Source organism: Saimiri boliviensis, chromosome 1, assembly GCF_048565385.1.
Source record: "Saimiri boliviensis isolate mSaiBol1 chromosome 1, mSaiBol1.pri, whole genome shotgun sequence".
Lineage (NCBI taxonomy): Eukaryota > Metazoa > Chordata > Mammalia > Primates > Cebidae > Saimiri > Saimiri boliviensis.
The window spans coordinates 191,312,942-191,328,077 of record NC_133449.1 but is presented as its reverse complement, the minus strand read 5'-3'; the positions used below and the strand labels follow the sequence as shown (position 1 = coordinate 191,328,077).

Genomic DNA, 15,136 nt, shown 5'->3' with positions numbered 1-15,136 from the left:
TTACTTGATGTTCTGGGTGCTGTTTGGCCCTAGTATTATTTGAAGTCTGAAGAGATTTGGCCTTTAAAAATCAAACTTCTTTGAAAACTGTTTTACCGAAAATTCTGGCTTACAGCCTTCATTGGATTTCCCCTTAGGGCAAACAAAGTTTAGCCATGTGAACATATTCATAACTCATGGCTAGAATTCCAAGGTAAAAGCTCTTGGATCTTTATTTCTATATGCGTATATGTGACTAAATGTTATGCGTTGTTTTTACAGAGTACTAAATTGTCTTTTAAATAAAAGAGTACTCTGGCCGGACATAGTGGCTCACTCCTATAATCCCAGCACTTTCAAAGGCTGAGGCAGGCAGATCACTTGAACCCAGGAGATCGAGACCAGCCTTGCCATCATGACGAAATCCCATCTCTACAGAAAATACAAAAATTAGCTGGGCATGATGGTGTAAGCTGTAGTCCCAGCTACCTGGGAGGCTGGGGCAAGAGGATCACTTGAGCTCAGGAGGCAGAGGTTGCAGTAAGCTGAGACTGTACCACTGCACTCCAGCCTGAGTGATAGAGTGATAGAGTGTCAAAAATAATAATAATAATACATAAATAAACAAATGAGCACTCATAAATTAAGTAAATAAGTCTAAGCATTTTCAAGTTACCATGAATTAAGTAAATCCTTAATAAACAAGTTGGCTTTAAAATTATTGGTAAAATAAAAATAGAAATGTCTTCATAATGATCAGCACACACTTTTGTCTGAGTTTTACATTTCTCTCTGCTTGGTATTTAAAGACATTTAAACTATGGTTTGGCACAAAAGGTTATAAGACTATAAACCTAGTCATGAACAAAATGATCTTTGTGTGATTTTTTTTTTTATAAATAAGGCTAATTTAACATTGTTAGCATAATTTTCAAAAACAGCTGAATCTGAATTATTGGCAAAATACACATATATTTAGTTGTCACTTAGATGAACACCTGATATTCACAGGTTGTAAAAATGGTTAACAAGAAAATGATAACAAGCTTTGTCTAATATATCAGCTCTCATAAGTAATTGAAATAAACTGCTAAAATAAATGAAATGTAAATAGGATAAATGCTGTAGGTAAACTCTTTAATGTAATTTAAAATGCTGAAATTATTTTGGATGCTTATTAGATGTCTGGGTCATTCTAAGTAAGAAATGATTATAATATGAGGAAACAGGTTTTAAAAAAATATGAAATGTTCTCATCTATAAAATGTTATAGTTCAGAATTTTTTGTTCCAGGGTTTTCACTAAAATTTAAGGTTACTGAGCATAAGAATTCTCAGTATATATAACATATAATTCTCTATATAATTATATGTTAACTAGAATGCCATAAAAGATGTGGTTTATTGAAAAAAAAAGAATAATTTTATTTAATTCCGAAGTTATCTAAAGGTTAATTCAAATTATGGACTTGAAAGGTTATTTACGAAACAAGATAGAAAAGAACCAGTAAATAGAGGAGAGCGATGTGAAAAAGATTGGTCCCTGGATTAGAACAAGATTTCTTTAAAATAGGACCTTGCTGTTAATAAAATTACAGAAGGTTTTGATTTTGATGCTATGCTCACATTTTAAAAACTTATCAGATTCATATCTCAGAAGTGCGACTCTGTTGTGCCTTGCTGTTTTAGCTGTTTTGTCCCCTTGCAAAGGCCTGAGATAATAACTCTCTCCTTCAACTTTTTCTCCAGCTCCTGCAATTTTTTTCCTCTGTTCTAACCATGATTGTGACTGGAATGTTTCTCTTGAAGGATTAGAAAGCAATGTTTTCCTCCAGTATAATTTGATTCTGTACTCTTGGCTTTTCTTGATATGTCTGAATTGCTCCATGTAACCAGAAAACTTCTCATCCTGTTCCCCTGCTCAGAGTACTAGTTTTCTAGTTTCTTGTTTCCTCTGTCATATAACGTTCAGTTATGACTCTGAACACATGCCTCCTGTGTCTGATTAATTCCAGTACGCTTTTCATCAGGTCATCTAAATGAGCTTCCTATAAGGAGAAGCAATCACACTGCAGAAGATCTTTCTTTGCCTTTTGGTAACTAGCCTAGGAAAAATATTTTACATTTTATCAAGATAAATTCTGTGTCATCGTTATTAGCTTTTTGATTGCTTTAAAAAACTGAGATTTACTGAATTAAGGCTTTTACATGTATGTAACTTTCTGTATTGCTTTTGAAGACCCTGTGCCATTAAGTTACAGAGCTTTCACTCCTGGATCTGAAAATGGCACCAACTCCTACTTAATCTTGAACATTGACGGAGTCAAAACCTTTTCTTCAGACCCAGGAGAAGGTGACAATCAAAGTGAACTGCTTTCATGAGTCACAGGGCCAGAAACAAACTACCGAATCCCTCTAGGCCCAGGACTATCATAGAAGAGGCATGAGATTGTAAGGACCAATTTTTTTTTTTTTTTTTTTTTTTTTTGAGACAGAGTCTCGCTCCCTCCCGAGGCGCCAGGCTGGAGTGCACTGGCACAATCTTGGCTTACTACAACCTCCGCCTCCCATGTTCAAGCAATTATCCTGCCTCAGCCTCCCGAGTAGCTGGGACTACAGGCGCACGCCACCATGCCCAGCTAATTTTTGTATTTTTAGTAGAGATGGGGTTTCACCATGTTAACCAGGATGGTCTTGATCTCTTGACCTTGTAATCTACCTGCCTGGACCTCCCAAAGTGCTGGGATTACAGGCGCGAGCCACCACACCCAGCCATAAGGGACAATTTTGAGGGGTAAAATACGTTAAGAGTTTTTCTAAAATTGAAACATTAATATCAAGAACATGCTGATGCAAGGCCAGAATCTAGACCCCTGTGTTAGAATAACCTATGTTTTTATAGTAACCTTTGATTCCTGGGTGACCGTGGCATGGAGCTGCCACAGTGCTGCATTCAGATATTAAAAGTAAAGTTACCAGTGAAATTTAGATATGAATTCAACTCCTGGGAAGTTCATTCCCTGGATGTAAAAGGAAGTGCAAACTAATAAGGAAAAAGCAAACTATTTAATCCCTTTTTTATTGTTATCTGTAATAGCTACAATGGAAGTGAAAGAGTGCAGGGTTGGGTCTTGAGGCTGGACCAAACTCAGATGTGGGTCTGTCTGAGCCGGATCACTAGCCTCAAAACCACCACAAAAGGGGAGATTATGCCAAGGAAATAAAATTACCTCTGAAATTTGTGGTTTCCAAGAAGGTAGTCAATGTGGGAGGAAGGGCAAAACAGAGTAGAGAGTAACTAACTATTAAAACCAGAAGGAATAATGTGAATCAACCATTTTGTTGAGTGGTATCATCAGTTTCCTAAGAAACATTTACTAAAATGAATTGTGAGAGTAACTAATTTGGGAGTGATGTCTTTTAAATGCTGCAGAGTGGAAGAGCATGTTTTGGTGGATGCAGGACCCATGGCTCACAATTGAGTAATTACAGATGGAGCTATATATATATATATATTAGACACACAGGAGATTATTCCCAAGAGAACAGCCAGCCCTGCGGACTGGGTAAAAGCCACTCGAAGAGCTGCTTGACCTGGGAAAAGGAACTGCTCAGTTTCACCTGTCAATGGCAGGTGAAGTACCTCAGACGAAGCAGCTGGTATGCTTCGTATGCAAGCCATGGGGACTAGCTGTATGATGACAGGAATATTAAACTTACTTTTTGGCTTTTTATTTTGGGGCTTTTTTTTGTTACTTAAAGGCCTTAAGGATTAATGAGTGCCTGTCCACTTCCATTTCTGTCTGGACTAGAACATTTAATTGACTACAAGTCTTCTGATTCTAAGTCCCTCGGCCATAGGGTTACTGAGGGACAGGATGAACCTAGGGCACATGGCCAAGACCCCGGCAACAATATAGGACAAAATAAAGTCTGGCCACGGATGCTGCCTCTGGCATGTAGCAACAAAAAGGGGGAAAACTAAAAATAAAGTCCTAAGTCCCCCTTCTGAATAACTGGACCCACTTTTGGCCAAGGAGACACCAATTGCCAAAAGACAAATTTTACCTGGAAAGAAATCTTGCTCTTTGCCCTCCTGAGGATTTGAGAATCCCCCATAAATGGGTTGGACTTAACCCCTTTGAAATGTGTGGGGACCATTTCTCCAGCCTCCCTTTCACTTGAGGGTTGTTTCTATTCTGAAACAGAAGCTAGACCATATATAAAACAGTGAGGAAACATACCAACTAGTCTCTTAGAGTTTTCTTCCAACAGGCTCCAGTTCCTTATAGAAGTGCCACTCCACTCTTTGAAACTGTAGACCATGTCCAAGACCTGGAAATTCCACCAGGGTGAAGACTAGCTGCAACCACAATGGCACAATGGGTCAGCTCTTTTGAGGTGGTGCTGACCACTCACTCATCTGTCATGTTAGCTGGTGTCAAGCCATGGATTCATCATACTCAGGTAAAACTAGTGCCTCCAGGATCCTTCCAGGGAAACACGGTTTTCTGAAACCTTAGATAGCCTTAAGTTGATATTCAAAACCCAGCCAAAGACTGTAGATGCAAAATCATAAAGGGAACATGCACTTTTCAGGTTGTTATTGCTCTCCAAAAAAAGACATATCTTTTTGCACACAGGATGTAATGAATCAGGAATACCTTTGGTAGGTTTAGGATTGTTCTCTTGGACTCCCCAGGGGATCCACTCTATATTCTCCGGTATTTTAAAATTAGATTTATCTATGTTATTAATCATCTTAGTTTTTAAAACCATTAATAAAAATACTCAGATCCTGGTGCTCCAACAAGCCAGATGCCAACCAGATACTCATGAGTACTTTCAATTGCAGGTGTAATGTTTTCATTCCTCATGATGATTCCATAATGACCCTCCTTAGCATGAAGCAGCCAGAAGGATCAATGACCAGGTTCCCTATGATTGAGGGACTGATAAATAGCAAGAGAGGACTGAGGCCGGCCTTGGTGGCTCACGCCATAATCCCAGCACTTTGGAAAGCTGAGGCAGGTGGATCAGCTGCTGTCAGGAGTTCAAGACCAGCCTGGCCAACATGGCGAAACCCTATCTCTACTAAAAAGCACAAAAATTAGCAGGGTGCAGTGCCAGGTGCCTGTAATCCCAGCTACCTGGGAGGCTGAGGCAGGAGAAGTGCTTGAACCCCAGAGGTGAAGGTTGCAGTGAGCCAAGATTGCGACATTGCACTCCAGCATGGGAGACAGAGCAAGACCCCATCTCAAAAAAAAAAAATAAATAAATAAAATAAAATAAAAAGAACAGAAAAAAGAAAAGAAAGAGGGGACTCAAATTGTCCAAATTGGCCCTCTCTTGAAAAGTGTTAAAACTTGAAACTTACATTTTTCTTATTTGACTTCCTTCTTCAGGAAACTGACCCTCAGGCGAGGAACTGAAACACTGGATCACCACATCCAGACTGATCTCCCAACTTTCTGGCTGACGTCACGTGAATAAAAAGCCTTCTTCCCTGGCAGTACTCATTGTCTCAGTGATTGGATTTCTGTGCGGCAAGCAACAAGGCTTAGACCAATGTTGCCTGGCACTCTGGTAACACTGCTGTCCAGTTTTACAAGTGAGGAGACTGAGGCTCAACGAGGTTACACACCAGGCACAGTGCCAGAGCCAGCGTTCACACAAGGGTCTGTCTGTCTTCAAAACTTAGAGTTTTTCCACTAAACTGGGCATTTCCCTGGATTTTGAACCCCATCTCTGCTACCTATTCACCTTACTGGTAACAGGATTTATATTTTTCACTGGAGACATACACATTTTTCATGGCGTGTGATCCTGGTGGGACAGTCAGTCAGGGTACCCTGGCACCCCTGCCAAGAAAAGTTGAAGCAGATCCTTCCCAAGGGTCCCTTAGTTTCTTCTACCTGGATCCTTGGGTCTTCCCGTATTTCTGCCTTGTCTGAGACTTGCCTGTTTTTTTTTTTTTCCTTTAATATAAGCCATCTTACATATTTCTATTAAATTCTATTCTTAGTTAAGTCATCCAGAGTCTGTTTCTATTGCTCATAAAATTTCTAATTAGAACAGTTAAAGACCACACCTCTTGGAAGCAGGGGGAAGATTAAATGACATTTTGTTTACATAGCAGTTAGCCCAATACCTAGCACACAGTAAGTGCTCAATAGATATCAGTTGCTCTCAGTACTACTACTGTTAATAATAATGACTATGAATACCACAGTATAGACAGATTTAGCTGCCCTCACTAAAGAAACGTGCTCTTCTATTTCTGATCAAGTACTATAGTTATAGCACTACGTGAATTAAAAATGTAACATAGGGATTATTTCTTCGCTGTATTGCTCCTCTGATAGAATGGTGATCCCATTTATTTATGGGTTTATATGAATCTATAGCTTCAAAGAAGTCATTTCAGTCTTCCCAAACACTATTAGTACACAGTTTACTACTTAATAACTAGGTACATTGTTGTTCTATTTAATAGTTGGCTCGGTAACTAGCTGATAGAAAGAAACTAATCGGGCGGCCTTACGCTAATAATGAAGAAAAAAAAAAAAACTGAGAGAAGGAAAACTGCCCACCAAAAACTCTTCCCTAAGGCAGAAAAGTAGTTCTGGCAAGTAATTACATTTTTCAGACTTCATTGCATTCAGGGGTGGTCATTTGACTAGATCTTGCTAATGGAATGTGGGTAAAAGTAATGTGTATCAATTCTGGCGTGCCTTCTCCTCATAGCCTTCCCCCTTCTGCTGGTTTCATGAAAAGGACTTTAAGACCGACCCTAGGATATGGCAGAACCAGAAGACAGAAAGAGCCTGGGTCCCCATGTTACCACATGGAGGAAAGCTATCTGCCTATTGACCAGAAAAACCCATTGTGTTACACAGCTGAAATTTTGTGGCTAATATGCTGCACCAGCTATCATCCTAAAAAATATGAAAGTTTAATTCCTAATTTAAATACACATAATTACAAATCTTTCTCTAACATAGCTATAATTTAGAACACAATATAAAGGAATAGTACTCAACAGCAAATGTTAAGAAATTCCTGAGTAAGCATACATGAGTATCAGTTGACTCCAATGACAAGATTCTTATAGACAAATGGTTCTTTATTTTTTCCCACACTTTCAGAACTATGATAAATTCCTAGGTATAACAGTGAGTATCCAAAAAAATGACTAGAAGATAATATTGATGCCTCTTATGAAGAAAAGGGGAGATATAGCTTGCTCCTCATGACAGTTCTATTGAGAATCCTTTCTTGGCCCAAGTGTATTTTCCCTCAGTCTTTTCTAGCAATGAAAAATGTGTCTAAGAAATATATATCACAACAGTACATCAGAACAGCTTTGCTTCAAAAAGCCTATAGGCTGCCTTATTTTGGCCTATACCTGTTTGCTTAAATTTTTCAGAAAGGAATAATTCTTTTTGGGTACACTTCCATTTAACAATTGCAACATTCCTCCCTTTGGCATCTGGTCACTTATCGTTTCAAACCATTTATTTGGATCCAGGACCATGAGAACCCCCTGGCCATCTTCCTCCAGTCAAAACATTTCCTCAACATCTGTTTTTACTAACTTGCTAAACTTGTCTCTAGCCTCTGAACTTCAAAGTATCATATAAAAATATTTGCTGAACTCTTTTAGATGATCCTTTAAGAGGTGAACAGCGATTGGACTGTGTGTCCTTTCTTTCCTAAATCTGCATTTTAGACATATTTAACTAAATAGTTTTCAAACAGACAAAAAGTGGTTTCCTCACATTACCTTACAAAAACTTTAGATAAAGTAAAATTCATGTTCATTTGAAAAAGCAATTGACCCATGGAGGAATTCAGGATGGAATGCAAGTAAATACTAGTAGTTAATTATTCTCTGGTTTTGGTGTGTGTGTGTGTGTGTGTGTGTGTGTGTGTGTGTGCGTTTTGTTTTGTTTTGTTTTGATGAAAGGATTTAAGGCACGAGCTTTATTTGTTTAGTTGTGTTTTACTCAGTTTACTGGACATTCTTGAATGTTTTATAAATTAGAAGGCAGCAGTACATCATAAAGGATATTAATAGTGTACATATGAAAAACTCTATTCACATTATTTCCTGGGAAAGGAAAGGGTGGCATTGATAACAAAGGCAAGCAGCACTCACTGAGTCACAGGCTTTCATTATTTCCACAGGTAATGCTATGGCAGTTTTCTACTCTGTTTATCTCTGCTGAACGTAAATGCAGTTAAATAAGCATTTTGAGTGTCTATGACCACAGATATTAAAAGATGAGTAAGTCATGTTCTCAGCCTTTGAAGGGGTTTCTGGTCCAGGGAAATAGATGCAATAACAGGAATTGAATTTGGGGTGATGAAAATGCTGTGGAGATGAACAGTGGTGATGGCTGCATAATAGGATAAATGTATTTGAGGCCACTGTACTAGGCACCTGAAAATGGTTGAGATGGTATATTTGATGTTATGTATATTTTAGCACATACACAAGAAAGAAGGAATTAAAAATTCTCTCCTCTGCTTCTGTCAGAGAAAGAATGAATCAAAATAAATCAAGTGGCACCAGCACCATTCCTTGGGCCAGAGAGAATTAGAAGCCAATGTGTGTGTTTCTCCCATTTGGGATGCTATCAGATCCAGGCAGATAGTGAAGAGTCAAAGGCATCTCAGTGCCATCACAGGCTGTGTTTTGTTCCTCAAGGGCAAAGTTAGAGTCAGGCCAGGGGGTGTTCTTTCCTGGAAATGTACTGACTACAGTGTCTCTGAGGAAAATTAATGATTTTGAAAACTGTACCCCTTTTAGAGATGACCCAGTAAAGGCAGCAGCTGGGCTCCAGCTCTCATAGAAGGGCAGGGCCAGCTTCCTGGGCATGAGACCAGTGCAGTCACACAGGACGTCATGCTGAGAAGGACTCTTGTTTAGGGCTCTGCTGCCACTATCTCAAAATTCATAATAATTTTTTAACAAAAGGGTTCACATTATCATTTTATACCAGGCCCAGAAAATTAGGTAGCTAGCAAGTCCTGCAGAGGTAGGAAGACACAGCCCCTTTCAGTCCAGAGCCTTCATGAAGGGCAGAGAAGGATAATGCTCAGGAGGATGCAGCCTCAGACATTTCACAACCTGGGAGAAGCCAAAAGAAACCCAGACAGAGAAATCTCCCATAGAAAGGAATAGAGTTTTCAGACCAAGAGGACTAAGAGACCAAAAAATGGGATTGCATAACAAGTGTTTGGTGGGGGTGTGGGCAGGGCATGAGTCCAGTCAGTGGTACAGGCAGCATCCACATCACAAATTAGAACTTTGACCTCTGTAAAACCTTTCTTAGAATTCTCAGTCCTGGACGAGAGCTGGGTGGGCGCAGGGGACAGAACTATCTCTTCCTCTCCACACGGTTAAGAATACCAGTCGGCCTGGGCAATCAGTGCTGAAGATGCCGGGAAAACTCCGTAGTGACGCTGCTTTGGAGTCAGGCACCGCAGTGAAAAAAGTGGAGACACTGCGAAAGCAAACCGAGAAGAAAGAGAAAAAAGAGAAGCCAAAATCTAATAAGATTGAAGAGATAGCAGAAGAGGAAGAAACTATTTCCCCCAAAGCAAAAAAAGTTAAAAAGAAAGCAGAGCCTTCTGAAGTTGACATGAATTCTCCTAAATCCAAAAAGGCAAAAAAGAAAGAGGAACTATCTCAAGATGACATTTCTCCTAAAACCAAAAGTTTGAGAAAGAAAATGGAGCCCATTGAAAAGAAAGCCGTTTCTTCTAAAACCAAAAAAGTGATAAAAAATGAGGAGCCTTCTGAGGAAGAAATAGATGCTCCTAAGCCCAAGAAGATGAAAAAAGAAAAGGAGATGAATGGAGAAACTGGAGAGAAAAGCCTCAAACTGAAGAATGGATTTCCTCATTCTGAACCTGACTGTAACCCCAGTGAAGCTGCCAGTGAAGAAAGTAACAGTGAGATAGAGCAGGAAATACCTGTGGAACAAAAAGAAGGTGCTTTCTCTAATTTTCCCATATCTGAAGAAACCATTAAGCTTCTCAAAGGCCGAGGAGTGACCTTCCTATTTCCTATACAAGCAAAGACATTCCATCATGTTTACAGCGGGAAGGACTTAATTGCACAGGCGCGGACAGGAACTGGGAAGACATTCTCCTTTGCTATCCCTTTGATTGAGAAACTTCTTGGGGAACTGCAAGACAGGAAAAGAGGCCGTCCCCCTCAGGTACTGGTTCTTGCACCTACAAGAGAGTTGGCAAATCAAGTAAGCAAAGACTTCAGTGACATCACAAAAAAGCTGTCAGTGGCTTGTTTTTATGGTGGAACTCCCTACGGAGCTCAATTTGAACGCATGAGGAATGGGATTGGTATCTTGGTTGGGACACCAGGTCGTATCAAAGACCACATACAGAATGGCAAACTAGATCTCACCAAACTTAAGCATGTTGTCCTGGATGAAGTTGACCAGATGTTGGATATGGGATTTGCTGATCAAGTGGAAGAGATTTTAAGTGTGGCATACAAGAAAGATTCTGAAGATAATCCCCAAACATTGCTTTTTTCTGCTACTTGCCCTCATTGGGTATTTAATGTTGCCAAGAAATACATGAAATCTACATATGAACAGGTGGACCTGATTGGTAAAAAGACTCAGAAAACAGCAATAACTGTGGAGCATCTGGCTATTAAGTGCCACTGGACTCAGAGGGCAGCAGTTATTGGGGATGTCATCCGAGTATATAGTGGTCATCAAGGACGTACTATCATCTTTTGTGAAACCAAGAAAGAAGCCCAGGAGCTGTCCCAGAATTCGGCTATAAAGTAGGATGCCCAGTCATTGCATGGAGACATTCCACACAAACAAAGGGAAATTACCCTGAAAGGGTTTAGAAATGGTAGTTTTGGAGTTTTGGTGGCAACCAATGTCGCTGCACGTGGGTTAGACATCCCTGAGGTTGATTTGGTTATACAAAGCTCTCCACCAAAGGATGTAGAGTCCTACATTCATCGATCTGGGCGGACGGGCAGAGCTGGAAGGACGGGGGTGTGCATCTGCTTTTATCAGCATAAGGAAGAATATCAATTGGTACAAGTGGAGCAAAAAGCGGGAATTAAGTTCAAACGAATAGGTATTCCTTCTGCAACAGAAATAATAAAAGCTTCCAGCAAAGATGCCATCAGGCTTTTGGATTCCGTGCCTCCCACTGCCATTAGTCACTTCAAGCAGTCAGCTGAGAAGCTAATAGAGGAGAAGGGAGCTGTGGAAGCTCTGGCAGCAGCACTGGCCCATATTTCAGGTGCCACGTCTGTAGATCAGCGCTCCTTGATGAACTCAAATGTGGGTTTTGTGACAATGATTTTGCGGTGCTCAATTGAAATGCCAAATATTAGTTATGCTTGGAAAGAAGTTAAAGAGCAGCTGGGCGAGGAGATTGATTCCAAAGTGAAGGGAATGGTTTTTCTCAAAGGAAAGCTGGGTGTTTGCTTTGATGTACCTACTGCATCAGTAACAGAAATACAGGAGAAATGGCATGATTCACGACACTGGCAACTCTCTGTGGCCACAGAGCAACCAGAGCTTGAAGGACCCCGGGAAGGATATGGAGGCTTCAGGGGTCAGCGGGAAGGGAGTCGAGGCTTCAGGGGACAGCGGGACGGAAACAGAAGATTCAGAGGACAGCGGGAAGGCAACAGAGGCCCCCGAGGACAGCGATCAGGAGGTGGCAACAACAGTAACAGATCCCAAGACAAAGGCCAGAAGCAGAGTTTCAGTAAAGCATTTGGTCGATAATTAGAAATAGAAGATTGATATAGCAAAAAGAGAATGATATTTGGCAGTATAGAACTGAACATTATTTTTCGTGCAAAGTTAAAAGCATATTGTGCTTCCTTTTGACCACTTGCTGAGTCCCTGTCTCTTTCAGACACAAGCAAGCTTCATCTAATTTATTTCCTCTGATCATTATCATTTATAACTTACTTTTACTTCTTCATCAGTTTTTCCTTTTGAAGGGTATATGAATCCATTACATTTTTATTCTAATGCATTATCTATAGATTAGAAGATAAAATCAAGCATGTATCTGCCTATACTTTGTGAGTTCACCTGTCTTTATACTCTAAAGTGTCTCTTAAATAGTGTCCTTCTCTAAAATACCTAAGGGAGTGTAACAGTCTCTGGAGGACCACTTTGAGCCTTTGGAAGTTAAGGTTTCCTCAGCCACCTGCTGAACAGTTTCTCATGTGGTTCTATTTGTCTACTGAGACTTAATATTGAGCAGTGTTTTGAAACAAGATTTCAAATTTAGCTGGGTTGTAACACAGTTTATACCAGTGTATGCTGTAGATTTGGAAGACGTAGTATGTTTGATATAGATTATCTATATTTATGTGCATTTTTATATTTTTTTATCTTCTCATAAGGTGATTCATGCTTCAGTGAATTCTTCACAGACAGTATACATAAAAATACATTTTAATAGAAAACCAGGGTTTTTCAGGTATTTCAGATGTAAAAGGTGACTCCATAGCTTTCTTTGTAAGAAGGCTGGATAAATTGTGCTTAAATGATAATGTACTCTACTTCTTCCTATTGGAAGATTAACATTATTTACCAAGAAGGACTTAAGGAAGTAAGGGGCACAGATTTGCATTGCTGAAGAGTATGTAAAAAAACAAAACAAAGAACACACACTGGAAATAATCAAATGCAAAAAGGTAACAAATTCATAACTGGAGAGCAAAGAGAAGAATAAGTATGATTTGCATGTATAAAGCATTGTTTTAATGGTCAAAATTTCATAGATCACTAATGTTTCTAGAGGTTAACTTCAAGTGGGCAAGCTGGGGTTTTAGGTAGTCAGTGGCCTAGTTCCTAAAGCCGCAGTATAGCATCTGTTTGTTAAACTGAATCTCTGTTGAAAGTTTGCTTTAGCTGCTTGGAGGCTTCCTTTTAAGACAAATCATATGTGGCTAAGTTGTTTTGAGGGAACTGAAGAACTTGATGTAGCCCCTGGCCAGATAACTCTGCCTGATTTTCTCAGTTACTATTTCTCTGGGAAACGTTCTTCATAGCACAGGAACTTCAGAGTGGTATTATCTTCTCACATTAATTCCCAGAGATTCTTTCTGTACTGGGAATCCTGGAACATACTATGCTAGGAAATTTAAAGCCACATGGTCTGTCTTGTTTTCATTTAATTATTGTGAACACCTAGAATCTTTCTAGGTCCTGGTTTCTCTTGCTTAATCCAGTCTTTATCTCTAACTGCCCCATATTTGATCACCATTTACTTAGGGGCTCTGATAGCTAGCTCACCTCCTGATCCTTGAGGCAACATCCTTTTTCTGTTTGAATTCCAGTTCTCTCCTTGAATCCTTTGTAGATGTTTCTTGCCCTCTGGTCTCAGAATTCTCTTGGCTTTTATTCCTTGATTCATTTGACAGTTTTATCACTTTACCCTTGTTCCTCATGGCTGCCCATCAAGCCATGGGTATTAGGTGCCACTGTAATTTATTAGATTCTGGTTTTGCCCAAATACTGGGCATGCTTTAATAACAACCGAACTATTTCATTATTTGGATAGGCGTGGGTACGTTATCAAGCTGATTAAAAGGATATGGTACCCGTCCTTTAGAAAAGAACAGCTAAAACCATGTTGTGGATTATGGATTTAGCATAAAGAAAAATAATCAGGCATAGATTAAGAGTAAGAGGGAAGATTAATAGAAATTTCACTTCACATAACTTAAAACATGGCTGTTTTAATAAATGGAACTAAAGTTTCTCCTGGATCCCAGAATTCAGCCTGTATTTATAAATGTATAATGTATTTTGTTACTATTTGGTTTAACTGAACTTGTTGGGCTAGCTTGGTAAATGTTACGATTTTTACTATTTTCTACAGAGAATATTTTCTAATTTAAGTTGAAGCTATCTGTGCAGTGGTTTCTCTACAGTTGTACATATATGTTTTTTACTATAAAATGAGCTAATGTATAAAACTCCATACCACAATAAAGATAGTAATACTTTGAAGAAAAAAAAAAAAAGAATTCTCAGTCCTTCAAAAAAGACCTTTATATACTGACATTAAAGTAAGTCATGTGGGTCTGGTGAAGGCTAATGGAGCTTTCCTTCTGAGCTCCAGTTTAGAAAAGCATTGTTGCTGACCTTCCTGTCTACTCACACTCTAGGCCTGCAAGAAGCTTTCTGCAGTAATGGAGACTCCCTAATGCAGGAGGTACCCAAGAAGCTCCAAACATCCTGACTCACCTGTCCCATGTGAAGATTTTCCCATAAGAAGAAAGAAGGAGGCTCTTGATCCAAGATAGCTGAATAGGAACAGCTCTGGAGTGCAGTTCCCAGCAAGAACGCAGAGGGTGAGGGATCAGCACATTCCCAGATGAGTTTTTACTGCCCACAGACCAGGAGATTCCTGGGTGGAAAATGCCACAAAGCTCCAGCATGGATGTTTCAGCCAGCACAGCGGGTCTTCGCACAAAACTCACACAAATCTGGGCACCATTTCAACATTTCAACTGGCACTTGGAACACCTGGGAGACAGAGTCACCCATTCAACTGAAAAAAGGCGAGCTGAAACAGGGAGCCAAGTGATCTGGCTCGGCAGGTCCCACCCCCACAAAGACCAGCAATCTGAAACGCTCTTGACTGAGAGTTTCATAACAAGCACAGTTGGACTCGGGACATTCCAGCTCTGTGGGGAGAAAAGTGTCCGCCATTACCAAGGCAATCCACTGCTACCAAGGCAAACTGCCATTATTGAGGCAATCCACCATTTCCAAGGCAGTCTGTCATTGCAGAGGCAATCCACCATTACTGAGGCAGACCGCCATTACCAAGGCAGTTCTAACTATACCTCTATAAACAAACCACAAGGAAGTTCACAGAGCAGCTGGGCAGAACCCACGGCAGCTCAGCAATGCCTCTGCTGGCAGACTGTGACTAGGGTACCTCCTTGCTGGGCAGGGCATCTCTTTAAAAAGGCAGCAGCATATCAGGAACTTATAAATAAAGCCCCACCTTCCAGGAGAGAGCACATGAGAAAAAAAGGCAGTTATGAGTTCCACTGCAGCAGACTTAAATGTACCTGCCCAGCAGCTCTGAACAGAACAACAGAGCTCACACCT

At 40.0% G+C, this 15,136-nt stretch overlaps 1 protein-coding gene and 1 pseudogene across 1 annotated transcript in view; one reads left to right on the top strand and one right to left on the bottom strand.

The window, feature by feature from the left end:
- Positions 1-9,449, bottom strand: part of LOC141580586 (uncharacterized) — an 862,829-nt gene extending 853,380 nt beyond the window's left edge. The window contains exon 1 of the mRNA XM_074382346.1: positions 4,223-9,449. The gene's annotated coding sequence lies outside the window, so the exon portion shown is untranslated. The remainder of the gene's footprint in view (positions 1-4,222) is intronic.
- Positions 9,410-11,977, top strand: LOC120364668 (nucleolar RNA helicase 2 pseudogene; annotated as a pseudogene).
- Positions 11,978-15,136: the final 3,159 nt, after the last annotated feature.